The 27,418-nt window shown below is 44.1% G+C and overlaps 1 protein-coding gene across 6 annotated transcripts in view; it reads left to right on the top strand.

The window, feature by feature from the left end:
• Nucleotides 1-27,418, top strand: part of LOC139761043 (5-hydroxytryptamine receptor-like) — a 421,987-nt gene that overhangs the window by 117,424 nt on the left and 277,145 nt on the right. For 3 of the 6 annotated variants that reach the window (XM_071684810.1, XM_071684806.1, XM_071684807.1), the window contains one exon: nt 9,206-9,372. The exons of 1 other annotated variant lie outside the window; for it this stretch is intronic. The gene's annotated coding sequence lies outside the window, so the exon portion shown is untranslated. Of the gene's footprint in view, nt 1-8,184; nt 9,373-27,418 lie in introns of those variants that run through there. 2 more of the 6 variants (XM_071684811.1, XM_071684809.1) reach the window with 2 other exon arrangements.

The following is a 27,418-nucleotide window of genomic DNA, read 5'->3' as shown; positions in this document are numbered from 1 at the left end:
CATGAGCACCACAACATGACCAGGTCATGCCACACCACATACCCCAACATGAGCACCACAACATAGAGGGAATCCTATACAAGTGAAAACCAAAATGTTGTGTGGTATGTCGGGCGTCCAGCTGGCTGCTGCTGGTGCAGCTCCTGCAAATTGATGGAACGTCGATACAACTGATGAAGTACTGTGGGAGTGTGGGGTGTGTTGGTGTGGGGTGTAGGGTGGGGGGTATGTTGGGGTGCTGTGGTTGTGTGGGTTGTGGGGGGTATGTTGGTGTGCTGTGGTTGTGTGGGTTGTGGGGGGTATGTTGGTGTGCTGTGGTTGTGTGGGTTGTGGGGGGTATGTTGGTGTGCTGTGGTTGTGTGGGTTGTGGGGGGTATGTTGGTGTGCTGTGGTTGTGTGGGTTGTGGGGGGTATGTTGGTGTGCTGTGGTTGTGTGGGTTGTGGGGGGTATGTTGGTGTGCTGTGGTTGTGTGGGTTGTGGGGGGTATGTTGGTGTGCTGTGGTTGTGTGGGTTGTGGGGGGTATGTTGGTGTGCTGTGGTTGTGTGGGTTGTGGGGGGTATGTTGGTGTGCTGTGGTTGTGTGGGTTGTGGGGGGTATGTTGGTGTGCTGTGGTTGTGTGGGGTGGGAGATGTGATGTAGTCTGGTGTGTTCCCGCTAGAGGGTCTCCCCACACTCACCATTTATTTCTCCCCACAACCCTGTGTGTGTGGGTGTGGGTGTGGGTGGGTGTGGGTGTTGGGGAGGAACACACGTAGGTGTAGGGGAGGATCTTCAAGTGTCCTCTAGGTGTTGGGTGTAGGTCAAAGTTCATGCTGTGTGTTATCATGCGTGATGATGACCTCCACACACGGCACCCACACCTGTCGCCCCCCCCCCCCCCGGGGTGTCTCCCCCCGGGGGGGGGGGGTCACTGTGGGCATGACCCCTGTTGTGGGTCCTGGTAGATGTACGTATAGATAACAGGTCATGTGACCCTCTCACTGGCTCACACTTTCCCTCAACTCTCTCTCTCTCTCTCTCTCTTCTCTCTCTCTCTCTCTCTCTCTCTCTCTCTCTCTCTCTCTCTCTCTCTCTCTCTCTCTCTCTCTCTCGTTGTTGACCCCAGATCTTTATCCTCGCTAAGCTCATGTTATCTTGTGGTTGTTATTGTTATTGAATGAGTGAATCACCGGCGTCCAGTGACTGTGTTGTGGTTGTGTGGCGTTCATTACGTGGCAGACAACTGAACACAACATCAGACACGTCTTGAAGGAGTTCAAACTGTAGTGACGTCATCCGTGACCCTCAGTCTTGGTCAATACTGTAGTGACGTCATCTGACCTGTTGACACTTGGCAGTGTGTTTACACCAGCTGAGACGTAGACAGCTGGTCATCAACTGGGAGTAGAACAGCTGGTCACAATTAAGAGATGAGCTGGTCTATGTGTATCATTACGTGAGACAAGACAAGTGTGTAGGAATCAAGCCGATGTTTCCTTCCTGTAAACAACTCGTCTCTTGATTGGTTAACTTGGCCAAACTGCCCAGGTCGAGCAGTTTGGTAGCTTCCGTATTATAATTCTCTTTCTGATATTATTAATAATCGTTTGTTAAGAATATATAAGTCATAGGATTTGATCTGCTTGTTCCAGTGAGACAACAACCTCTAAACTGCTCGTAACATGGAGAGGTTAACAACCAAATCATAGGTGGTTTAGCTGGTCAACAGCAGTTATACTTGTTTGTTGTCCCTTGTTTGGTTATCTTAAGAAAATAGAGAAAGTGTCCATGTTTACTGTACGAGTATATGGAGTGTATACCCCATATACTATACAGCTTCACAGCCAATCATATTCCTTGCTTTTCTTTATCAACTACATCACATATACTGTATAGTCCTGACGTGCCAAACTATACCAAACGACCAGAAACTTTACTATAAGTTCTGACGCGAGAAATGCCATGAGAGTGTCACTTTCCACTTCACATTGATGATCGCAGAGTGGCACTTACCTCGCCTGGCTGGTGGTGGGTGCCACACAACCCAGCCTCATTACTGTCTGGCGGGTCCTGAAATGCTCTCAGGCAACGTCCACTGGCCATGGTCAACGCTCGACTCCCTCATGTCATTAATTTTGGCTTCATTAGCGACCATGAGTCGGTATATTGAGTGTGTGTGTGTGTGTGTGTGTGTGTGTGTGTGTGTGTACGTGGTGGGAGAGGATGTTATTCACAGACAAGAAACTAATGTGATGATGGGAGGTGATAATGACAACACTTGAATCCACACGAGAATGTCTGTCTCTGTCTGTCTGTCTGTGTCTCTATCTGTTTACCTTAGTCATTATCCTCTGCCTGTCTAACCGTTCATCCTTCTGTTTATCATTCTCTTTTCCCGTCTGTCTATCTCCTCCAGGTCAGGTCATAGGTCACATCATCAGCGCCCGAGTGTGATATTCTCAAACTCAGGGAGTCAAGTTTCCAACTGATTAAAGGTAAACTGCTCTTGTGTCTGTGGAGGCCAGAGGTACATGACTCTTGGAGTACAGAGTCAAGATGGACCAGAGACACATGTTGTCATACAATCACTAGCTGATATATGTATATATATATATATATATATATATATATATATATATATATATATATATATATATATATATATATATATATATATATATATCTTCCATGAAAGATTCAACATAAGAGAAATGGTGAGAATAAGTCCTGCGACACATGAAGCAGTGTATGGAGATGTGTCGTGTATTTTCTGATACAGTTTCACCAACGCATGTTGACCAACCAGACGATGTTGTTGTCATTATTTTTCCTTCATAAGTTTTACTTTTGGTTTGTTTAATTACAAGAAGTGTTCCTCACAGCCGCTCCGAGCAAGGGTTTCGGAAACTAGGGAGTTCCTCTCTGTCAAACTTGTGGCGCGAGAGTTGTGTGTGTGTGTGTGTGTGTGTGTGTGTGTGTGTGGTGTGGTGGTGGCTGATACACCACTCCTGGTACACAGGTTCTCCTCCCTCGCTCCCTCCCTCACTCACTCCTTCCCTGTCTGTCTGTCTGTCCTTATCTCTCCCAATATACCTACTTCTCACCTTAGAGTCTTTTCTCCCATGGAATCCTTCTGTGTTTGTGGTTACGACTTCCTAACCATTGACGACATCGCTGGTTTATCTATCTATCATAGATGATAAACATTCCTCTCTACAGTTGACTATCACAGTGGCAAGAAGGTGACAATAACACATTATCGTTGGTGTATGAATGATCGTCTGAGGAAAACATAAATAGAATGGAAGCGAGTATGGTTGTATGGTTTATGTTTGAGGAAAGTGTTCGAATATCTGGTCTCAAAAGACAGATTGAAGACCCACTTCTATCTGATAAGACTGAAGTAGGTGATTGATAAGATTACAAGCTACTGTGTGGGAGATTGTACGTATAAAACGGTGGGCTACATACACATACATGCTGAGCGTCTGGCATCATTGTGGAGACATGCTGGTGGTAGTGGGGTCGGCACGACCTCTGATGATAACCACAGATAAGAGAGATGTTTCACTTCAACAACTTCTTTATATTCAAGCCACTCTTAACTTCACACAAAGTAAGCAACTTTAAAACATTTCGTACACAAAGAGCAAGGCTCTCAACCTGTTATGTCCTATAAACAGTAAGAGAATTCTCCCGCCTTATTCCGTATATAAACAGTAAGACACATTACCCTGTCTATCCCGTATATAAACAGTAAGACTCTCTCAGCCCGGCTATCATCATAGGACTCCAGGGCCAGGTCAGGAGTCCACCATTAAACCAACTTACAGTTTATATACCTCCCGCTAGGCTGGGTCGTCTACCTGAGACTTTCATCACATAATGTCTGGCTTTTATGGATAAAACATCGGCTGGAACCTGATTGTTTTCATCCTTAACCCAAGTGAAAGTCTGGCTGTTGTGGTTATGAAAAGAGGATTTGGTTTATGTTGTAATGATAACAGTGACTTAGTGTGTGTTGGCAGGACAGACAAGTGTGGGATGAGGAGGAATGAAACCTGGCACGATTAACAAGAGGAATATTAGCTCTGTAATACAGAGGTTAGGATTTCCACAATGATGCTAGTGAGACTGGAGGATTGTGGTAAATGTGGTGTGGGCGAAGTGAGGAGACGTGGTACAACCACCTAACCACAACCACATAATCACAACCACATAACCACAGCCACCTAACCACATGGCTTCAATAGGTCCCTATTACAAATGTTTTGTATATATCAATATAGACAAATTCATGAAGATAGTGAAGCAGGTTATAGGGATATAGACGTTGGTCCCTGAGGTTAGAAGCTGATCAGGGAGTCAGAGGCAAAGGTACAGACGAAAGAGGAGGGTACGAGGGTGTGGTAAACTGCCATGACGGATGGTGGCGTCTGAGACGACTATGTTGGAGGGTCGTCCTGCTGGCTGGCCCCATCCTGCCCACTCCTGGCCTGCCAGTCACTCCTGGTAACCTGACCCTCGACCCATTCCTGACCTCCTGTCCACTCCTGCAAGCCTGACTCCTCCTCACGTCCTTATCCCTCACACATAATCTCCTGAACCATCAGGTCTCCTGTCATCTGTTCTCCCCACCCATGTACTGCATCCTCCCTGGCCTCCTACACCATCGTGGCCTCCTACCCCCTCCCCTCTCCCCCGGCCTCCTACACCATCGTGGCCTCCTACCCCCCGGCCTCCAACACGCTCCTCTGTCCAAACTTCGTTAATCCAGAAATATTTCTCTGCGTCAGATTTTAGCTTGCTCAGCTCTGTACCCTGTCGGCTGCCAGCTAATTTAGGTGAATTTTCTCCCTGCCCCTCAGCGTGACCTGCCGAAGATGAGAACGTTTTCTAATAACGAGAACAAAGTTATCTAGATGTTCTCATGTAGACACACGTACCAACACCACCCGCACCTCCAAGATTGCCACACCAAGGCGCGGTAAGTGGTCACGCTCATCAAAATAACCTGTTGGTTTAACCCACCTTCTCCAGCTCTCTCTCTCTCTCTCTCTCTCTCTCTCTCTCTCTCTCTCTCTCTCTCTCTCTCTCTCTCTCATACCCAAGCAAGAAGTTGCTGGTTTTTAGTCCACAAGATATAGTCTCTCCCACAAAGATACACAGTCTCTCCCACAAAGATACACAGTCTCTCCAACAAAGATACACAGTCTCTCCCACAAAGATACAGTCTCTCCCACAAAGATACAGTCTCTCCCACAAAGATACAGTCTCTCCAACAAAGATACAGTCTCTCCCACAAAGATACACAGTCTCTCCCACAAAGATACAGTCTCTCCCACAAAGATACACAGTCTCTCCCACAAAGATACAGTCTCTCCTACAAAGATACAGTCTCTCCCACAAAGATACAGTCTCTCCAACAAAGATACACAGTCTCTCCCACAAAGATACACAGTCTCTCCCACAAAGATACAGTCTCTCCCACAAAGATACAATCTCTCCAACAAAGATACAGTCTCTCCACCTCACATACATAACACTTAACAGGTAACTCACATCACATGTTCTTAACTCTAGATATTCGTGCGGTCAGCCTTACGCGTCATCCATGCCTTGTGGGGAATTCTTGTTGTATGTTCTCCACCTTGTCTTTGTGTTAATGGTGGGAGATAGTAGTGTACGTACATACGTTGAAGGAATGACTTTACAAGCATTTTGCTTCAAGTTTACGACGTAACTTACCTTCGTCTTGTTAGCAACACTGACAGCATGTAGGTTAATGTGTCTGAATCATGTGTATACAATGTCAAGTTTACCACACTGATGTGTGAGGTTCTCATACCATCTTCCATTGTCACAAAGAACCTCGAAAATACCCACCTGTCTGATCCTGTTTGAATTCCTTCGTATTCCTTTGTACAGTTATGATAATAATGATGATAATAATAATAATAATAATAATAATAATAATGATGATAGAGATAATGATAACAATAATAATAATAATAATAATAACTATTGATAATGATAATAATGATAATAATAATAATAATAATAATAATAATAATAATGATAACTAATAATAATAATAATAATAACAATAATAATAGTAATGATAATGATAATAGTTTAATAATGATAATCAATAATGATAATGATCGTACTGAAAATGAGTTTCACCAATGAATCAAGTCATTGGTTTCCGTAGTTTATGTTGGTATTTAGTTATGAATGATGTATGGTTGGTCACAAGCAATGGTTTACTGGCTGAGTGGATGACATTGATTATCACTTTACAGCAAGGAGGGGTTCGTATCCCCGCCTGGCTGGGAGGTAACCCTCCGTTAATACGAGGCACTTCTGAAGTTCCTGAAGTGATGAGAAGAAAATTTAATGCCTCAGTTATGATGGTGTGAAGTGTGAGGGAGGGAGGAGGTGTGGTGATGGAGGGAGAAAGAAGGGAGGGAGGGAGGGAGGAGGTGTGGTGATGGAGGGAGAAAGAAGGGAGGGAGGGAGGAGGTGTGGTGATGGAGGGAGAAAGAAGGGAGGGAGGGAGGAGGTGTGGTGATGGAGGGAGAAAGAAGGGAGGGAGGGAGGAGGTATGGTGATGGGGGGAGAAAGAAGGGAGGGAGGGAGGAGGTGTGGTGATGGAGGGAGAAAGAAGGGAGGGAGGGAGGAGGTGTGGTGACGGGGGGAGAAAGAAGGGAGGGAGGGAGGAGTTGTGGTGATGGAGGGAGAAAGAAGGGAGGGAGGGAGGAGGTGTGGTGATGGAGGGAGAAAGAAGGGAGGGAGGGAGGAGGTGTGGTGATGGAGGGAGAAAGAAGGGAGGGAGGGAGGAGGTGTGGTGATGGAGGGAGAAAGAAGGGAGGGAGTATAGTGTGCAGGAGGAAAGACATGTGTAAGCTTGCCTTTGTTCTACTTTAGAGAGGAAAGTATGACCAGGAAAATGTCTGGAGTTGAGAACACTGTAGTGCAATAGAATATTCCTGGCAACACTGCAAGCTTGTGAATCTTTGCCAGATTATTAATAACCTTCAATATACAACCAGGAAGGCAGTTAACACGACAAAACTATTCAAACTGGCTTAGTTTAACCCTGCATGTTTGAAGTCTTCAAAACGTATGTGTGATAACATGATAAATTCATCATTTTTACAAGTTTACAAAATTTTACAGCTTTGTGTAAGAGGCATTTACTCTGGTGTGTAAAATACTATAACTAATGTAAACACTTGGCGATAACAAGGCTTGTGATCTTATCATCTACAAAATAAAGATAATTAGGAAGTGTGGGCATCCCACATGAATGTTGTTAACCACAGTAAGCTGTTGGACAGTTATGACGTAATACTGTTGAACAAGAAGACAACACCTGTTGTAACCGTTTACTGTTGTAGAGTGGGTAGTTCTGATCATCTTGTACACTCGTGTCTTCATCGTACACTTCCTCTGTTGTACATTTTCTCTCTCAACTTCCTTGTTGACCTGGAGGGTATAAGACACAGAGCTGCCACAATCCAGGTCACGACTTGGGGGTCACACAGTTGCGTCATCAGTGACCTCTGAAGGCATGACCTGGGGTCGTCCTCACGACCCTCACTTGAACTGTGTAACCCATCTTGTTATGTGGCATGTGAAGGTCATCATCATCATCACACGCTGGATAACCACGAACCGTCATCAACTACGTCATCATTCCTTGTATTCTCAAACGTCTGAGTTTATGTTCTCACAACAACAACAAATATTCCAATGTTACTGTAATTAACGATCATCCAGAAGTCGTTCTTGAAGAACCATAACAAAAACTATCATTTGAGACCGTGTGAGCATGTATATCTATTTCCTTATGTATATATTTATTTCCTTATGTATATATTTATTTCCTTATGTATATATTTATACATATATACATACATGGTGCATATCGGGGCAGGCCACAAGTTAGGAATACAACAGTCACTTGCAGTGCCTTAACTGTCAACCAGTCACTAGTACAACACACACACACACACACACACACACACACACACACACACACACACACACACACACACATCAACACACACACACACACACACATCAACACACACACACACATCAACACACACACACACACACACACACACACACACACACACACACACACACAGCGAGGTGAGCAGTTGGAGGCGCGGGTGGGTGGCGGGGGCTGGAGTCAGTCTGTGGCAGCCTGTGTGAGCGGACGTACACGACTCTCTCCTTCTCTTGTTGGTTGCGTTCCGTGCTCCGCTGTACCGGCTCCTGCCCTGCCTCACGCTGCCTCCTCCTCCTCCTGCTGCTGCTACTGTTCCTGCTGCTGTTCCTGTCATCTGGCCAAGGAAAACCCATGTAATATTCGCTGGGAAGTATGGAAGTTGGGTGATGGGAGAGGGACATGTATTATAGTGGTTGAGTCGTGCATGGTTGACGGAACAATGTGAAGATAAAGGTCGACCCTTCTCTCCTCCCTGTGACCTGTGACGAACCCCTGACCTGGTCCAGGTCTGACCTGCCAGGTAAAGGCCGACCCTTCTCTCCTTCCTGTGACCTGTGAGGAACCCTGACCTGGCCCAGGTCTGACCAGCAAGGAGACCTTTGCTGACCATCATGTGACTGTTGGGGGTTGGCCATTAACCAGGTAACTGAGAGAGACGTGGCCACTGTGTCGTTAGCCAGCAGCAACGGGGCTGAGAGAGAGAGACGTGGCCACTGTGTCGTTAGCCAGCAGCAACGGGAGCTGAGAGAGAGAGACGTGGCCACTGTGCCGTTAGCCAGTAGCAACGGGAGCTGAGAGAGAGAGACCTGGCCACTATGTCGTTCGCCAGCAGCAACGGGAGCTGAGAGAAGTGTTCGTGGTAAGTCTCAGCTGTTCCCAGAGTGTTCATGCTACGTCCTGTGGGATTGGAAGGTGATGAAGCCAATGTCGAATCAGGAAGGATCTCAAGTGAATCACGACCACAAATTTCGGACACAAAAACTTGTACACAAATGATCGAGGTCGAATATTTGTCCCTGAATGTTGAAAGTATTGAATGAACTCCTACATCTATACACATAGACGATTTAGACGGTTCTAGATATGTATACAAACCCATGAAGAGATGTTAGTAAAGGACACATGAATGAAAAGATGGGAAAGACTTGGTTACTTCACTGACCAAGATAACTTTGGAGTGAACACAACTTCTGATTTCCAGGGAGGAACGAGTTGACTCCCAGAGTAAGAAGATGATGATGTCCTCCTTCCTGTTGTGGGTGGTTGGTGAACAAGACACAGGTTAACCATCACTGACGAAACAACGGCTCCACTTACCTGTTGGCTGACCCCTGACCCAGCCACTCTCCTGGGTCATCTACGTCGAAGGTAAAGTCACTTTTGGGTCACTGTTGTTATTTTTCTGGGTTGGATGTTGAGTGTTCGATGTGTGCTGGTTGTGATGTGTGCTGGTTGTGATGTGTGCTGGTTGTGATGTGTGCTGGTTGTGATGTGTGCTGGTTGTGATGTGTGCTGGTTGTGATGTGTGCTGGTTGTGAAGTGTGCCGGTTGTTGTGTTGGTTGTTAAGTGCTTAGGTTGTTAAGTGTTTTGGTCGCGAGCATAGCTAGGTATTGCTATATTTTCCTAAAAGTAAGTTTTAAATATTGAAATTGAAATTGCAAGTATAAAAGTAATCAAACAAATGGAAAGGTATGGTAACAAAGTGCTAGAAACTGGGAATAATCAGATAGAACTAAAATTACTAACCAAAACAACAAAGAAATAGTAAATGTAATAGAATGATTACCTGGTTGTGAAAATCATGCAAGGCCAGTGCATGAAGAAACCATTATTATATGGACATAAATTACATATGTAGCGTTGCTGCAGGAAAATGCATCTTTATCATCACGTAGCACTGGGACATACAGTCATGTGGTACTGGGACTTATCATTATGTAGTACTGGGATATACAGTCATGCAACACTGGGATATACCGTCATGCAACACTGGGATATACAGTTATACAACACTGGGATATACCGTCATGCAACACTGGGATATACCGTCATGCAATAGTGGGATATACCGTCATGCAACACTGGGATATACCGTCATGCAACACTGGGATATACCGTCATGCAATAGTGGGATATACCGTCATGCAACACTGGGATATACCGTCATGCAACACTGGGATATACCGTCATATAAGACATGAACAGGGAAGTGGCTTGGGATCTGCTATCTCTTAGCGAGACGTTACCTGTAAGTTTTCATCTCTCGAGGCCAAATTATTACTATTGTTCTTCTTGAAAAAAATATTTCCTTTTTGACATTTAAATGGAAAACTGTGTCTTGCTGGTCCTCATGTCATCCACACATAGATGATAATAATATCCGTTGGTATAGAGAATGTAATTCCGACGAGTTATAACAAATAATATAACATAAAACCATGATTTACCGTTTTCAATATTGTATTGTTGTATCATATGTTGTCATCATTTTCAAAGTAAAAACCTGTTGAAGAAAAGAAAAAAAAAAACCCCGAGTACCCTTCACTGTTCTTAGAGAAAAATGATGCTGTTTATCATATATCTGTCCTGCTTCATCATTATGATTACTCTCACTATTACCATGATCATGTAAATATACAATGATTGTCTGTTCTGTTTTGTTATGCTCGCTACCTGACCCATAATCTACCGTGTAAACAATAATGTTATTTGTTCATCATCACATAATTTCTATGGCTACATTGTTCCCCTAGATCCTACATCAATCATCACATAAGAGAATCACATACAATCTATGCTGTTCTCCATCACATGGATTACATAGAAAAACCCGAGGCTTCTCATCATCTTATTACATAAACGTAAGCAACACACACACACACACACACACACACACACACACACACACACACACATAACACACACATACATACACACACATACATACACACACATACACACACACACACACACACACACACACACACATACACATGCAAACTGGTTGACTTCAGAGTGGTGGGCATTCACCACATATAACCTCCCTCACCACAAATCCTCATCTCCACAACCATAAGTCAAGTGCTAACCTCTTATCCTCCTCCTTCTCCTCCTTCTTCTTCTTCTTCTTCTTCTCCTTTTTCTTCTTCTCGTGTCGTACATTTTTTGCGATGTTAAGCGAAAAGCGTTTACCCTGTATACTACTAACTGTGTAGCCACCAGAGAGAGAGAGAGAGAGAGAGAGAGAGAGAGAGAGAGAGAGAGAGAGAGAGAGAGAGAGAGTAGACTTCCTTCCATCTTCCTTGTTGTCTCCCACTTAACACCTTGCCAGTGTCGTCATGAGACGTCGTCAGCAGAGGTAACATGGCTTTGGTGTTCACATGTTGGTCATATGTTGGACGCTGGAGTTTACATGTAGCCAGTGAGACCAGCTGTTCACACTAGCACTTTGTTTATATTACCTGAACACCATCTTTTATAGTCAAGGTCACAGATATCTATTGTCACATGAATCAAAATGGAAATCCTATGAATAATATCATTAGGTTACAATATAATTATAACAAACGCGTAGAAATTGATGATAAAATGATTAATGACGTGGGTGAACAGATGAGGAATTTTATGATTATAAAGGTCGGTTATATAACAGGAAATGCAGTAATTACAAGGGGATTGTGGATACCAGGGCAGTGGTGGAACAATTGTTTTAATCACAAGGCAGAAAAATTAGCATATTGTTTGATGGCCATCATGATATGAGACCAATGTTCACAGCCTGACCACCAGTGACTGATGATGAACACAACAGGTTATGATGAGGCTCACAACTCCCTCCTTCCCTCACCAACACCCGTCCCTCACCTACTGCTACAACCTCTCCTATCCTCACAACATCACCCGTCCCTCACCTAGTGCTACAACCTCTCCTATCCTCACAACATCACCCCCTCCCAGCTACAACCTGCCCTGTCCTCCCCATGATGTGTTGGTAGGCATGTATGATGGTACTCGCTGTCTCGTGTTTATAATCACCTCTCAACAAGCAGATGTTGGCGTTCTTCCCGTTAACTGTAGGCTGATTGTTAGATCATTACCGTCATTATACGCCATTATCAATAACAGCTCTGACGTCATTACCAATTATGTGGATAGGAAAAGTTTTGAAGGTTCATGAAACATGAGACGATATACTTATTAAAGATCATGCAGGAGTGAATACCTCAATCATGATTATCGATAAAGATCAAAGGTTAATACCCATCATAGAGAGAGAGAGAGAGAGAGAGAGAGAGAGAGAGAGAGAGAGAGAGAGAGAGAGAGAGAGAGAGAGAGAATATGAGCAGTCTGAGGCAAGAGTAGAGAGAGAGGTATGGGAAGCGATCCATCTCAACCATTTGTCAGCTTGGCCCACCTCACGCTTCTCTGACTTTCAGTGTTCGTTTCATCCTGGCAGAGTCTGGGAACTGCCTGGCCCTCACCTCCCACACACCTCACCTACTCGGGGAAAACTTCCACTGGTTTTACGCCATCTTAAATCGACACTGGTTGATGGTGGCCTTGCTATACACAATGGTTAGGAGGGGCGCTTGCTACGAAACCCTGGGGGTTCTAAGGTGTTTACGGACGTAAGGGAGATCACAGAGTTCTGTAGTAGACCTGTGTCGGTGTTCTTCACTATAACACACTGAACAACAGTTCTCCAGTGTTCTTCGTTCATCACGAAGTTATAATAGTTCACAGATCCCCCACTGCGGTCAAACAGAACACATCTCTAGTTGTTTATTAAGACGCTTCTGAGGTGCGTTACAAGCCTTGATGGTTACCAGAATTTTTTTCCTTCTTTCTTATAAAGAAAATCGAGTCCCAGACATCCCTACACCGCCTGGGACATCCCAGTTAGTGCAAAAGAATCCCAGTTCGAGGTCCCCAGGATCTGTGGTTCTCGGGGCGACAATCGCTGCCTCTCCTCACCACAGGGCCCGGGAAAGCGCATAATACACTCCCGGTAATTGGCAGATTTAGACCCAGTTCACCTCATTCGTTACGGTGGATAGACGTGAGCTGAGGACGTCACGTGTGGGGAGGGAAGTGATATCATGTGTGACGCAGTAGAGGGCAGTGATGTCATGTGTGACGCAGTAGAGGATAGCGATGTCGTGTGACGCAATAGAGGGCAGTGATGTGATGTGTGACGCAGAAGAGGGCAGTGATGTGTGACGCAGAAGAGGGCAGTGATGTCATATGTGACACAGTAGAACGCAGTGACGTCATATATGTCATATATTACATCATATGTAAAAATTCTCATCATTGAAAGATTCTACAGATGTTTACTTCCCTGTAGCCTTCACATGATACAATATACACAACCTCTCTACGATTAACATTAACACAAACTGTACGATGAACATTTCTTGTTATTTACTGTAAATGTTCTAGTTATACATACATTACAAGAACTTGATATCTTCTACACTTTACAGCAGTTTATAACATCTGTATCTCGCGCTGTGAGTTCTCTCACATGTGTTGTTGTGAGTCTTGTGTCCCAGCTATCTGAGTTGTACGATATTTTGAGGATTACCTTGACGACACACATACACTTGTTAGAGTTTAATGGTCATGCGGTACTTAGAGATAGTACAGCAGCTGCAGCAACAGCAGGGTTGGTACAGCAGCAGGGATGGTACAGCTGGAGCAGCAGCAGGGTTGGTACAGCAGCAGGGATGGTACAGCAGCTGCAGCAGGGTTGGTACAGCTGGAGCAGGGTTGGTACAACAGCAGGGATGGTACAGCAGCTGGAGGAGCAGCAGGGTTGGTGCAGGTGGTGTAGGGCGGGCGTGTCACAGCTGGAGACACGACCGGTCACCCTATAATTCAGGTGGTTGACCGCTGAGGCCCTCCACCACCTGATGCTCTATACCAACACCAGCCCTCTCCTGCCACTCACACCTGACTCACAAGGCATATATATGGTCACACACCTGACTCACAAGGCACATATATGGTCACACAATGACCCACAAGGCACATATATGGTCACACAATGACCCACAAGGCACATATATGGTCACACACCAGACCACAGGGTACATATATGGTCACACACCTGACTCACAAGGCACATATATGGTCACACAATGACCCACAAGGCACATATATGGTCACACACCAGACCACAGGGTACATATATGGTCACACACCTGCAGACAGTTAAGAAGGCGAACATGACATGACGAGTTTTAACACATGTTAACTACAAATGTTAACATTGTAATGTAACAAATGATTGATCAATCTTGTATCTTGTATGATCTAGTGTTCACCAACGTTGTTACAAGATAATTGAGGAAACTCATGATAACCAGAGCGATAATTGCATGATAATTGCATGATATCTCCATCATGTGAAGATGTCAGAACTACAGAGAAGGAAAACCTGAGTGAGGGAAACACAAGATGGTCAGGTATGGTGTGAGGGAAGGATGTGTGTGGGTTGTATCCTGTATGGAAGACCTGTTGTTGTTGTGGCTGGTGGTGGTGGTGTTGTTGGAGGGGCAAGGTAGAGGAGGAAGATTGGCTCCCTCTCCACCTGGAAATAAAAGATGAAGGAGGGGAGGATCAGGGGTGAGAGAGAGAGAGAGAGAGAGAGAGAGAGAGAGAGAGAGAGAGAGAGAGAGAGAGAGAGAGAGAGAGAGAGAGAGAGAGAGCTATTCTTCACCATCTCGTAAGCAGTTAACAAAGTGAGTATTGGTCGGCCAGTTTTGTTTCTCCTCTGTAAAATCCTCGCTGGTCGGCATGGTTGGTCGGCAGGGGTGGTCGGCAGGGGTGGTCGGCAGGGGTGGTCGGCAGGGGTGGTCGCCAAACTTCTTAGAATCTACCTGTTTTGTAGATGACACACACACACACACACATGATCAAGTATGGAGATTCTTGATTCACTTGATCATACTTCCTCATTTCCACAGTTACAATACGTTTGTGTGGCTGGCACACCCCTCACCGTAGGAGGGTAAGTATGTGCCCTTACCTTCCCACCCCAGCAGCCAGGGCTACACCACACTCCCTCTCTCATAATCACAATGGAACCAAAACACAGGATAATTCTCGCCTCTTTCCCCTCCACGTACATAAATGACCAGCCAGGCCCAAGGTGCACCGCCAGGCTTTGATGATGCGAAATGCTTTTGCGGATTATGTTTGAACCTTATATTTGATGATGTACATTGTTGATCTGGACGGAAGCACAGCTGTAGGGGTCAAGTTTGGTTCTCAAGATATCATTTGTTGCTGCTGTATCTGTGTTCATCTTGACATCGTACCTAAATACATTAAGTTAACGTACTCTCCGCCAAACCATAACATATTTCTCTTACATCTTCAGCCTTTTCAGTAATTGCTTTGCAAATGTTTTCGTACTATACTGGAGGATTTACTTATAGTCAAATACTTTTCTTTATAGATCAGGAATGGTATTTAAATGTATATTTCATACAAGAGTATGCATATTTCTTACAACCGTATACATATCTCATATAACAGTATACATTAGTAGCTGTTCTTGTATGAAGACTGTGTCATACGACAATCATAATAATCCTTTTATCATCAATTAGTATTGGGTCATTTTTGGTTGTGTCTGTACTTTACACTAACACAATCTTCCTCATTTCCCATCATGTTCCTCCACTTCTCTGTTCATACCCAGAGTTCACTACCACCTGCCTCTCACCCCTCCACACTGCCAACCATCCAGACTCCCGACCCTCCACACTGCCAACCATCCAGACTCTCACCCCTCCACACTGCCAACCATCCAGACTGCCGACCCTCCACACTGCCAACCATCCAGACTGCCGACCCTCCACACTGCCAACCATCCAGACTGCCGACCCTCCACACTGCCAACCATCCAGACTGCCGACCCTCCACACTGCCAACCTTCCAGACTGCCGACCCTCTGGTCGAGTCATTTTGCCTCCTGCCACACAAATGTATCGTCTCATACCACCTCCTCTACCAATACGCTTCCTCACCAGTACCTCCATGTGCCTCCATTTCCCTCCCAGTCCCTCCACTTCCCTCCTAGGCCCTCCACGCATCTGCCCTTCCCTCACAGCACCCCCTCCAAATCCGCCCCAACTCCTTCTGTACGCCTCCATTTCCCTCCCATCCTCTTCATACCCTTCCATTTCCCTCTCAGTCCCCTTTTTTGATGTTTATTTTAAGGCGTGCGTGTTTACCCTCAACCCTAACCTACAGCCACTAATCCCATTTCATGCTGACCTGCCTCCATACATAACCTTTAATACCATTGTTTGTACCACAAACCTTTTTTGTTCACCACGTTCCTAATCTCCATTACACGTCCCTAAGCGCATTCACATACCTCTAACCCTCAACTGTGTCACTTCACTTATGGACAGGAAGCTTTCCAATACTCCTTAACATTTTTCTGCATCTTAAACTCTTCGACCTTAGGACGTAGCACATTGCCCACACCCACTGTGTGTCTCTCAAGGCCATTAAGAACCATTATGTGTATCTTACACCCTCTTCATCCCATCTGAGCTACATAAACACCAACATGAAGCCCCATTTTATATTCCCCGTCTCCCTGAACCCCCATAATACTCCTCTATACTCGTCTGAATCATTCTCTATCCGCCTAACTCTTCATGTGAGCTCCATTATAGTCAGATCTACTGCTCTTAACATTATGATATTCTTGTAGACTCCTTTACCCTTATTATGATCTCACCCGGCCCCTCTAAACCCCAGACTCCTTTACCCTTATTATGATCTCACCCGGCCCCTCTAAACCCCGTTATAAATCCCCTCCTCTTCCTCTAATCCAGTTAATGGTACCTCACTCAGCCATACCTCATACCTCACTCTTCCCCATCTCAGCAGCAGGACAGTCTCATCTGTAGCCCATCATGCCAACCTTCGCTGAGGACAACCTCACTCTACCTCTCCCAGCCCTGAGGACAGACTCACTCTACCTCTCCCAGCCCTGAGGACAACCTCACTCTACCTCTCCCAGCCCTGAGGACAACCTCACTCTACCTCTCCCAGCCCTGAGGACAGACTCACTCTACCTCTCCCAGCCCTGAGGACAACCTCACTCTACCTCTCCCAGCCCTGAGGACAGACTCACTCTACCTCTCCCAGCCCTGAGGACAACCTCACTCTACCTCTCCCAGCCCTGAGGACAGACTCACTCTACCTCTCCCAGCCCTGAGGACAACCTCACTCTACCTCTCCCAGCCCAGAGGACAACCTCACTCTACCTCTCCCAGCCCTGAGGACAGACTCACTCTACCTCTCTCAGCCCTGAGGACAGACTCACTCTACCTCTCCCAGCCCAGAGGACAGCAGACATAGAACAGGTAGGGATGTTTATGTTGACAACATCTCTCGCCACAACTGTTCACCCAAGCTTAGTATAACAGTTCTCACAACCCTAGACTACAACCTTGAGAACAACCACACTCGAGCCTGATACAACCGCCCTAACAAGCCACAATACTACAACAGTTAAGACAATCTTACTTCATTATGATACAACCCAGCCTCACAACTCAGGCCACAACCGTCGAATGACCTCACTACAACCATCTGGTGAGACACGAGGCTTCATCCCTGGCCACACCAGGAGTTGTGGTATTTGTTCAACGTGAGACAATACAGCTCTACTGTGTCCTGGGACCTGGTGTCCACGTGACCTGGGGCCTGGGATACGTGCTGGACGCCCTGGGACTCAGATCCTGGGATCATGAGTTTTGTCCATCTTTCCCTCATTTCTTTTTTCAACTTATAACATTTCATCTTTCACGTCACCTGCTTCATCTTAATATGGTTAAATCCTCATCTTTTCTTACCCTCACACTTTAGTCAATCCTTGTGGTCTATCTATCTTCCTCCTCCTCATCTTTCCTCCTCATTCACGTAGGAATATCTTGTGGTGTCTGGAGGTCAACATCTTCCACGTGGCAACACTAAGGCTCATTGTGACCATCGTCAGGGGTTCATCTGGGTCGACTGGTTTGTGTGTGGAGTCGTGTGCTCGACATCAGATACTCACATCTCGCTCGTGAGGGTCGACTCATGAGTCGAGCCTCAGTTCGTGTTCAGTCATAAGTTCCGTGACTCACGAGAGATATGTGTTGACATATTCTTGATCAAGTTAACATCACGTTCATGTTGATTCATCTTCTGTAAATGATAACATTTCCCAACCATGACATGAGGAGAGGATTCATATACCTTATCACCCCCTCACGAGTGGGATCAGATACTAAAACCTTCACTATAGAGAGTTCTTCATCTGGATAACGACATCATCTTCGTCAGTGTGTTCCTCTGATCTTTATCATATCTCGAACTGGTTCCGACCAACACCACCTTCTCAGACACTTCCTGTTTACGGATACGACAACATATGTTCCATAACTTCTCACAAACCTCTTATCAGATGTACTTCAAGAATCACTTCGTCCATTTTTGAGCAAAGATGATACATCTGGCTGTTCGCGTCGGCAACACTATGAGCCACAAGTAACCATCAACTGGGATGTATCATGACCATCGAAGGAGAAGGAGTTGCCCACCTTACCCTGCTCCTGCGATCAGTGTAACCTCGAAACTAGCCCTGTGTGTGTGTGTGTGTGTGTGTGTGTGTACAATAGGACCTGCTGGGTTACTAAAAGTTTTTATACGGAAACTTCTGAAGGTTTTTTCCTCTATGGATCCGTTATCATAGGACGAATGTGTGGCCCTCCCAGAGGGGGGAAGTTTCGTATATGTTCGCACAATAAAAAAAGAAGAAATTTCCATCACAACTCCTTAAAAGTTGTCTAATATCCTGTATCACTGGTGAGCACCGAGTTATGTGCCCTCGGCAGGTTTTTTTTCTTTTTGTTATTCCAAAGCGCTTGACTGTGTCGGTCGTTGAAACCAAAAATTCTACGAATATAGTTCGTAACCCTACAATAATCTCGTGAAATCCTGTCCATCATTTTATCTACAACATGTTATCATACAGGAGAATGTCCACTGCAACCATTAATAAGCCAGACAAGGATGTATCGACGAGACTATATATCATTGGTTCGAAATCGATATAGTTTGTGTATAATGAGGAGAAAGACGAGGACTGATTGGTGGACGAAGCAGGGAAGAGGGACGAATAAATAAGGAACACATAACGACCTGGTGAATGTGGAGTAAAAACAAATGAAAGAATAGAAAGATGAGACATAGATACAGAAAATGTGAGAGACTAACATAGAAATTAAATAATACAAAAGTGTAACAAGAAACATTTGTAAATAACTGTGTGACTGAGACATCACGAGGCAGAGAAGGAAGAAAGTGGACATAAACAAAAAACGTCAATAGATCAACAATAGACACATAGTCAGTGAAGGACATTACTCAAGACGGAACGTTAGGTGAGGAATCGAAACGTGTCGAACCGTTTGACTCGAAGCCAAGTGAACACTTCGAGCACATAGGAAGCTTCATCTACTACGGATGACACTAGTTCTAACATGGTCCAGTTTGGGATCTGGATCCAACACACAAAATTGAGTTAACAGATTAAGGCATAGACCGTCAACATGTGATACTCCCATATAAATGTTGTTATGGTTGATTAGCCACAGTGTTAAGAGCCCACTTCAACCATTCCGCCCTTTGGCGACTTAGGAATTCATTACTTAGCAAACGGCAGGTATATATATATATATATATATATATATATATATATATATATATATATATATATCTATATATATAGGTAAAGCATATACATAATTTACATTCATCATCCAGTCATGTACTACGCGTAAAGTCAAACACAGTTTTTATAGAAATCTTATGATCCTCCAGATCACATAAAGACAGATGTCATATATTCTAATTTCTTTTATGACCCTCAAAAGAATTTTTTTCATGACCCTCAAGTGTTTTTGTTTTGTATAGTGTCCCTTAACACACCATTACGTTTTCTCTTATAGATTCAGAGAACGTGACAAATCTTCTATTTTTTCATTATATCATTAACACTATTTTTGTCATATAAACTATTAAAAAAGCTTTTTTAAAGTTATACTTATTATTTTTCTGTATAAAGAAGTATTTTTCATCTTAATACAATGATTATGTGACCTGGAACCACTTCACCGACTCGTTGTGTCTCTCTTTCTCCTCGTAACTTGTTAGGTGAACGGACGTGCGATCTGTTTTCTCTATATAATCAGGTTGTAATTGCCCTGCTGTTGTTAACTGTCCTTGATTTATTGTTATAAGGAAGGATAAGGTGTATAGGCGTTATTTATAGAAGGAAAGGCAGCAATATTAACGAATGGAAGTAGATTTAAGATGTGATTACGGTAAATGTTTCGTGTGGCCAGTCTGGCATGGGCTTCCATCTTGTGTACGGATCATCATTCGTATTTGTTATTCATTGTAATGTGGATTGTTTCATGAGTATCAGTGATCTTTACGTCGATTTATTTATTGAAATGTGATAAGCATGAATTTGTGTTTATTTCTGATGACATTCGCGACTTTTACCAAGAGGTAGTAACGTCACATGGCCTACTTACAAGTTACAAGCCTACTTACAAGCCTACTTACAAGGCCGCCACAATTGATCAAGGACAGATAACAATAAGGACAAATATAACCAGATTATACAGAGAAACAAGTGCGTACATATAGCCATGTAGCAAGTTACGCGGAGAGGGAAGCTGCGTCTCGCTAAATTAGCTTCAGCTGCCAAAATATATTAACAAACACTTCTTTATACGGAAAAGTAAGGATTATTTTTGGAACTCGAAATTATTTGTCAATGACAGTGATAAATTGATATATAACGTTCGAATCTTTGAGAAATCGTAATGGTATATTAACACTGTGCAAAAGAAAAACATTTATGATAGGGGTTAAAGAATAGAAATACATAGATAAAATCAAAGACTGCGGTTTAAACATGTAGTTTAGAGAGGAAGCCATGTGAACTGGACCAAACCAGTGAACTATGTGATGGTTCATTTACCTGGAAATCGTCCAAGACAATTTCCACCAGCAGACTGGTGGTAATGAGAAACCTCATAAATCCATTCCAATATTAATGTTTTGAAAATTCATTTTCAAATCCTTCGATCAATTAAGAAAAGGTTAATCGAACTTTTTTACCAGTTTATCCGTAGTTTAGTAGTGGGTTGAATGATGAAGTATCTTGGCAGTTTTCATCGTTGCTACAAACAGATCAGAGCAGTTTAACTCCAGATGCAAAAATCAATTCGAGAAAACTATTAATTTAGTAATAAAACAATACAAAGCTTTCGTGATGTAACTAAAACCATTAATATAAATATTACGAGCATCCGGTGCCCTTAAAGTAAAACGTGAACGTTCGTTACTGCTACGAGCCAGCAGATCTCTGAGCAGAATTTTTCTTATATCTTCGGATACCAAGTTAGCAGACCCATCCGGGGTCTGGCTAGTGTCGATTGTAGTCTAGACCAAACAGTAGTTAGACTTGTCTGAGGAAGCAAGGGTAGGGTTGATAAGTAGAGACTCTCCTACTGTCACGAACCTCCCGCTGGAACCTCGTTGGCTGCTGAGGGTCTCTGCCATTCAAGTCTGGTTCTTGTGGATGTAATTGGACGCTTTCTCTCCCACTGACTCTTTCCCTTTCCGCTGTCGTGGAGGGGCCTACGGTCGCTACGGGGAGTAGCGTCAGTATTCGCCCCAGAAGCGCCTCTGGTGCTGTACACCTCACTCAGAGTGGGTTTGTGTACACCTCACAGGGTCGCAGCGACCTACCGAGTCACTGTGGGAACCCATGATCGTGTGGGTGGACCTACAGCTGAGGGTCGTAGGATGCGTTACGTTATGGAGATCTTCATAAATCTCCCAGGTAGGATTTGTTACGTAGGATGCGTTACGTTATGGAGATCTTCATAAATCTCCCAGGTAGGATTTGTTACGTAGGATGCGTTACGTTATGGAGATCTTCATAAATCTCCCAGGTAGGATTTTGTTACGTAGCATACATTGTTACGGAGATCTTCATAAATCTCCCAGGTAGGATTTGTTACGTAGGATGCGTTACGTTATGGAGATCTTCATAAATCTCCCAGGTAGGATTTGTTACGTAGGATGCGTTATGTTATGGAGATCTTCATAAATCTCCTTGGTAGGATTTTGTTACGTAGGATGCGTTACGTTATGGAGATCTTCATAAATCTCCCAGATAGGATTTGTTACGTAGCATACATTGTTACGGAGATCTTCATAAATCTCCCAGGTAGGATTTGTTACGTAGGATGCGTTATGTTACGGAGATCTTCATAAATCTCCCAGGTAGGATTTTGTTACGTAGGATGCAGACCTCTGGGTCCTGCTGCCGGTGGTTGTGTTTGTACAAGAGAACAAAAACTCATTGGTTAATGTCATGGACGAACGAGTATAGTTGAGACTTGACGTAGGAGCTATCTTGTAGAACCATGGGTAGCGAGGTTTGGTTAGCGACAGTCGTAACTACGAAACAAAGACAGCTCGAATTACCGAGTGGTAGTTAGTAAACTTAGGAGCCAATGAGGTGCGCCTCTTTTGACGAGAATCATAAGTGAGATAGATAGAGCAGCTGTAACTGTGTGGGGATAAATTAGTCAACCAAACATTATAGTTAGGAATAGTTTGTTTAAACAGAGAAAAAACTATAGGATCATATGGCCACTGCAAGCAGGAGCCGCGTAAGGTGGACTCCTTTGTGACAACAAGTTCCGAACAAGGCTGTTTTCCATCCTTCCGTTGTTTTGTTTCTCACTACTTTAAATACCCATCATGAGTAATGACCTCGACACTGTAATTGATCATTAATGAACATGTATCATTAACAGGTAATTAGTTAGTTGATATTCAGAAGATGGTCATTGTTTCTATACGTAACACTGCAGGATGATATTGTCGCACTTTTCATCCTATGTAAAGATGAAGTGTGGTATTGACCCTCAGTCATTCTCATGTAGTTTTGTTTGTGTCTTGTTTACCGTCCTGTTTTCATGCTTTGTTTTATGATTACTGTTTACCCCAGTAAACGCTCCCCATATAACACTATTTCAACTCTTACGCCAATATTCCTGTAGGTAGAAGTGGTTTTACTTTGTGCAGTTGGTTTTGTTTTCAAACAAAAATGTCTGATTTGACTATTTTTGTTTTTATAGACACAATACAAACACCCGCCCCCCTCCCAGAGCTACAGTATCAATATGTATCCAGGACGAGCGAGGTGTATGCTGTATCCCACCTGGGAATAACACGCACATCCTACGTCTGGCAGGGACGTTTTCTACCCATTTCTCTGGTGAAACTTGAAACTGGACTGTGACCACGTGTATGTCTGTTTCAGTTTCTCCGAAAAGAACGAAAACTGAAACTCTAGCTACAGTGTGTGTGTGTGTGTGTGTGTGTGTGTGTGTGTGTGTGTGAATAAATGCCCATTCCCAAGTACCGTTTTCTTCCTGTGTGTGAGTGGTCTCCCCACATTCGTATGTCTGCAGCTCAGCCCAGATATCCTTCAGTGACGTCATAACACTGAGGGACCTGGTGACTGCCCCCGACCTCACACAGACGTCTGAGGTTAATATGTGTGGACAGTAGAGGGTTATTGCTCCCTCAGCGGTCACCCTGTACAGCAGTCACCTTCCTATACCGGCTCAAGTTGTGATGTTAGTCACCTTGTTATAGCGAACGTCTCGTCGTAGTGCACGCCTTGGTAGGCTCAATCTTGGCCTCAACGACATCCTAGATATAGTGACCATTATGCTTTGTAAGAGACCATCATGATATAGACGACAGTTTGTATTTGTAAGAGACCATCATGATATAGACGACGGTTTGTATTTGTAAGAGACCATCATGATATAGACGACAGTTTGTATTTGTAAGAGACCATCATGATATAGACGACAGTTTGTATTTGTAAGAGACCATCATGATATAGACGAGACGTCTGTATCCCACACTCACTATATCAAGGTTAGCTTTACGTGTGGATGCAGTGCCGAGCGGGTGTCTTGTTTTTGTCTCAATTTTCTCGGAACAAAAAACACTAATTGAATATTGTTCTTTTTTTCTTCCTGTTCAGAAGAAAACAGATGGTTGTTCCCTCCCCTTGTTGTCCCATCCCTCCCTCCCTCACACATCAGCTCCCTCCACACCACTTCCCTCCACACGTCAACACATTCGACAGATATGACTAGGAACGATGTGTGTTGTCGACACACCTGACTATCGACAACTGGAAATATCGACGGTATTGGCCACCTGCTTGTCAAACCTACCACAACTTGGCCACCTGCTTGTCAAACCTACCACAACACTTGGCCACCTGCTTGTCAAACCTACCACAGCACTTGGCCACCTGCTTGTTAAACCTACCACAACACTTGGCCACATCGACAAACTTGTCTGTCGACTTAAAACTTGGTCACCTATTGCTTACATAGTGACTGTACCACTTGATGTCTTAAGATGTCGAAAATGGTTTTAAAAGTTGATATTTTAAGCTATTAACAAACTCAGGTGTCAATAGTTTAGGGCTTAATGACCTGACATCATCCAACCACTTCTGTAGGTGTTAGAAGTCCAGGAGGAGGAGTTACCATCCCCCCCGCTGTATCTTTCCCTCTACCAGACCCTTGACGGACCACACCTGACCCTCTACCAGACCCTTGACGGACCACACCTGATCCTCTACCAGACCCTTGACGGACCACACCTGACCCTCTACCAGACCCCTTGATGACTTCAGTAAACACTCTGGATCATGAAGGCCCACCCAAACACCTCTTTTATCAAGGTAATTTTCCCATTCACAACTTCCCTCTACAACGTCCATGGAAGTGTATACTCTATACACACTTCATAGTGCTCAACCATTAGCCATTTTCTTGTCTGTTCTTGTGGCGAAGGTGGGTGGGGGGTTCTCTCTGCTTCACCATACTTTCTCTCATCTCCACAGATGAGGGACTTTGAATGCTACTACTGACCCCCGGCTGATAATCTCGTCAGACACAATCAGATTTTCTTTTAGAATTCCCTCCCATGTACTGCTACTACTACTACTACCATTACGACCGTTAATACTATAATGAACATTATCCCTGAGGCTAGTACGTGACCCTAAGAATGACACGTGACCTTAAGGTCGGCACATGAGCTAAAGGACGGTACGTGACCTTGGTTATGTGAAGGCTAGAGGTGAGGTTGTGTGAGTGAAGGTTATGTGAAGGCTAGAGGTGAGGTTGTGTGAGTGTAGGTTGTGTGAAGGCTAGAGGTGAGGCTGTGTGAGTGTAGGTTGTGTGAAGGCTAGAGGTGATGTGAGGTGAGTGTAGGTTGTGTGAAGTACAGCTCACACAAGTTGACTCGCGGGAAGAGGTTAAACATTCGAGTAAACCAATCATCTTTAAGTTCTCATTTGAACTTGAATTGACTACTAATGTTTAACATCTAATATCAACTTTTAAGTTTCACGTTATCCCTATAAAACTGAGATCTAAATTGAACTTTAAACTTAAAAGTTTGCGTTTAGGTTATGGAATGTGTTTGGAGCTTAGAAAGCTCCACTCTAAGCTTTTAAGCTTGTCTTGAAGCTGTAGGCTTTACCTGTAAACTTTGAAGCTTAGTCTTGAAGCTTTAAGAATAAAAAAAACACATTTTTCTTGTCAGACTTCACTCGGCACTTTCAGATACCGAGAACATCATATGGGCATCAAGAGCTTGTTTACATTTCAGGATATTTACATTTTTATAGAAAATCGTTTACATATTTCCATCGGATGTCGGGAATGGTCTTTGGGAAATTGTCAGTTGGAAATCCAAGCTGAGGACCAGAGCTGCTGCTTCTTCTGGTTTGTTTATCTTTAGTTTTATCCTTATCATTCGTATTTTTCCCCTCTTCCTTTATTATTGATTTCGTTTTCTATTCCTTTATATATTTTCGTTGTTTTTCTTTCGTATTCTCCGTTTTCTTCATCTTCCTCCCACGTCATCCTTCTTCAGGAAACTTCAGCAGTGTCGTGGACTGACCTCTGAACTTTCAGGGATGGTCAGGATGTTAACAAGATTGTGACCTCACACACTGGAGCAGGAGGGGTAGTTGTGTAGTTAACGTCTGTGTCGTACACTGCAGTGTGTCATCTACCATGGGAACCCGGCCTTATCCATACAGGACCACTGTTGTCAATATCCATACCGGCCTTCTGTTGTTGTCACTATTCATACATACCCACTGTTGTCAATATCCATACAGGGCCACTGTTGTTGTCACTATTCATACATACCCACTGTTGTCAATATCCATACAGGGCCACTGTCAATATCCATACAGACCCACTGTTGCAGTCAGTATCCATACAGACCCACTGTTGTTGTCAGTGTGGCTCTGGTAACAGGCCACACCATCAGCTGCAGGTGTCAGGGCCGTCATGCCAATATCGGTCCACTTCCTCTGGCACAATACTGAAGTTGTATATCATTTATTTTCTCATAAATCTTCACTATGATTCGTTGTCAATAATACAACCCCCGACGTGAGTGATCCTAGTGATGTTAACATCAACATAACTGAGGACAGTACATTGATCAGAACCCAGACATGAACCAGGTTTTACCTCCTGTCTTGATGGGTTGGAGACTCGGCCTCTTGGATGGAGGAGGAGCAAGACTTGTGTTTGAGACGCAAGTCTTGTCACAGTGGGGAGGGAGGGAGTGAGGGAGGCAGGGAGTGAGTGAGTGAGTGAGTGAGTGAGTGAGGGAGGGAGGGAGGGGCGAAGTGATACACGAGCAAGGTTAATGTGTGACACGCAGTCCACCTCCGGCTTCCATTATGAGCTAAATGGTTCCCTACTTACCCTGATGTTCACCTGGGGGTAATGGTTCTCTACTTACCCTGATGTTCAGCTGGGGGTAATGGTTCCTTTTCTCAAAGGCTCGGATCATTGTTTATCCCAGATATGCGTACAATGTTACGCTTGTCCGATGGTACAATGGCAGTCGTGACTACTCTGTCAGTGGTGATTATATATATATATATATATATATATATATATATATATATATATATATATATATATATATATATATATATATCCCTGGGGATAGGGGAGAAAGAATACTTCCCACGTATTCCCTGCGTGTCGTAGAAGGCGACTTAAAAGGGGAGGGAGCGGGGGCTGGAAATCCTCCCCTCTTGTTTTTTTTTTAATTTTCCAAAAGAAGGAACAGAGAAGGGGGCCAGGTGAGGATGTTCCCTCAGAGGCCCAGTCCTCTGTTCTCAACGCTACCTTGCTAACGCGGGAAATGGCGAATAGTTTGAAAGAAAGAAATATA

Source organism: Panulirus ornatus, chromosome 39 (genome assembly GCF_036320965.1).
Source record: "Panulirus ornatus isolate Po-2019 chromosome 39, ASM3632096v1, whole genome shotgun sequence".
Classification (NCBI taxonomy): Eukaryota; Metazoa; Arthropoda; class Malacostraca; order Decapoda; family Palinuridae; genus Panulirus; species Panulirus ornatus.
This window is presented reverse-complemented; position numbering and strand designations above follow the sequence as displayed.